This window comes from Bremia lactucae, linkage group LG4 (assembly GCF_004359215.1).
Source record: "Bremia lactucae strain SF5 linkage group LG4, whole genome shotgun sequence".
NCBI classification, from domain to species: domain Eukaryota; phylum Oomycota; class Peronosporomycetes; order Peronosporales; family Peronosporaceae; genus Bremia; species Bremia lactucae.
In genome coordinates, this window is record NC_090613.1 from 1,078,199 (window position 1) to 1,080,888 (window position 2,690).

Here is a 2,690-nt window from a genome sequence, read left to right on the forward strand (position 1 = left end):
CTTATGTTTCACAGTCCCCGTTAAGTACACTTGGTGTACTTAAGGGGATAGTCAATTACTAAATTAAAGTAATTAGACCCAGCACTCGGGTGTGGTGCACATTTGTGACCAACCCTTGTTTTGTGATGCGCATGGGTGCATTCACATTAGGAGGGATGACGTCCAGCGTCATCCGTTACGCGAGGTATCTAGAAAGATACGCTCGCACTACATAATAAGTGTTATCTATAGAGATGTCATTTTGATTGGTAAAAATAGGTACATATGTTTAATACGATCAAATATAAATCAGGCTGAAAACTACTTCCTACTTGATAAGATCGCACGAGGAGCCGCGTTATCGCTCCCGTGACGACACTTTACCAGAGTTCTTAGTGTGTTGGGTGAGGTCGCTAACGCGCCGACCACAACTACCTCACTGCACGCAAGAGAAGCCGGTTAAACCGCTTCCTCGCTGGGCTAGGGTTTGTGTCTAAGTAGAGCGTGGCCGCATTACGACTTGCCCGCCTACACTTGGTAGCACTTGAAATCCTTCCCACGATTCGCATCTCTGCGTGTGTACCTGATGATGAGCCTCAATATTGATTGGGCTCATTTCCCCCACCTCTCCGAACATTATCGGGAGGTGGCAGGGCTAATGGCGCAGGGACTTGGTGAACAAGCCCTGGCCAGGCTCCTGGGTAGTTCTCCTGAGCAACATGTTGCTCAGTTGGAGCAGTTTGAGGCATTCGTGCTCGGACAGCGGAGGGCCGCATCCGAGGCACAGGGCCATGCTGCGGCGGAGTCCTTCACTCAGAATCAGGATGAACTGAGGCATGAGCAGGCTCGGAGCGAGGCTCTCAACAGGACTGTTGAGATGCTCTCTGCCCGGCCGCATCAGCCGAGGCCCATTCGGATGGACCCGCCCAAGTTCGATGAAACTGCGGCGCACACGATTGTCCACTGGCTTTTAGCCGTGGAGCAATGCGGTGTCACGCAGCTCATCGAGGACGACAGCCGGATGGTGTCGTACGCTATGTCGCATCTGCGCGGTAAGGCCTCAGAGTGGGCTTACTCGGCGCTTATGGCGGACAGAAAAGCGTTCCCCTCATGGGCGATCTTTAAGGAAAAGATTCGCGCCATGTACCAGCCGCCGAACAACGAATTGTTGTTTCAGGCGCACTTCTTTGGAGAGCGACAGGCGAAGCGATCTCTGCAAAAGTATGTGCAGGAGATGCGCTCGCTGTCGGCGTCCATTGCTGTAGGTCCGATTCCGGAGCACAAAAGGTGCCCACGTGTATAAACGGACTACGGCACGTCCCATCGCGACAGACCCTTTTCAGAAAGGTGCCGTCGATGATGGAAGAGACAATCCAAATTGCCTTAGTTGAGGAGCAATCCTACAACAGTGCCTCGGCGACAGCTTGGTATAAGCCGTCGGCCGAGAGGACAGGTGCCACTCCCATGGAGTTGGGCAATGCAGATGTTGTCTGTTATAAATGCGGCAAGCGCGGCCATGTGATGGCTCGCTGCTATGCCAGGGTCCCTGCGGGGGCGAAGACGCCCAGCAAGAAGACTCCCTACCCAACGGGCGATGGCAAGAACCAGCGTGCGAGACGCATGAGTTCTGCATCGACCACTGAGGGGTCGGGAAATGCAGGAGCGCAGTAGGGGCGGGATGCCCTACTGACGCGGACTCTGAAGCTACCCCTAAGTTCAGAGTTGTCGAACAAATGGGTAGCATAGTCCCTGAGGTCTCGAAATTTCGGACCTCAACCCTGCTGGTCTATAGCGCTCAAGTAAGAGGCTATGACCAGGTGATGACCCTCCTAGTGGAGTCGGGTGCATCACAAAATATTGTAAAATTCGCGGCTCCAAGACAGAGACCGGAGTCCCTTTGCCAGGATGGCAAGCCAGAAGAGGCGACCGTTCGTTTAGCGAACTGCGCGCTCGTTAAGTCTGAGGGAGTTCAGGTAGAACTCGCCTTCAGCTTTAGTGACTTCTCTTGTAAAGAGAAGTTCACAGTGCTAGGAATGGAGACTCCGTATGACCTCATCCTAGGCATGCCATGGTTGGCAAAGTACCAACCATGGATAGACTGGCGTACACGCACAGTTGCGAACTCTACGCAGGACACCGGAAAGGATGTGCTCCTGCGAGAGGCCTATGCAACTGATGTCGTGTCGAACACAGTTGAGGGTGCGTTGACGGGATGTCAAACGTCACCAATTCCTACCCAGCTCGTGGAGACTGAGGTAGTGAATAGGACGATGACAAGTAGTCATGCGTCCGAATGTCCTGCACAGAGCCGAGAGCCTGTGGCAGTAGACGGCGAGCTGACAAGAAGTCATGCGTCGCATAAACCGGCACAGTGCCAAGAGCCTGGTGCGGTTGGAAGGGGTGCGTTAGCCAGGAGTGCAACGGCACCCGCTTCCCAGAAAAAGGTCGTGGTGACTCGAAGAACGAGTACCCGACAGATTAGGACGATCAAAGGCACGTCTAAACGAGTGACCTTTGGATCAGTCTCTAATGAAGAGGACGGGCCTTCGAACGAGGTGTTCGAGGCCGTCAAAGACGAAATTGCGGAGGCATCCTCAGTTGAGGTGCTCCGGCAAGTCTTTAAATCTGCCGAGGAGATAGTAAATCTCCCGGAGATGTCGTGGGATCTGTTCCTTGCCGAATTAAAGGAAGGAAAGATCCACGAAATAGTC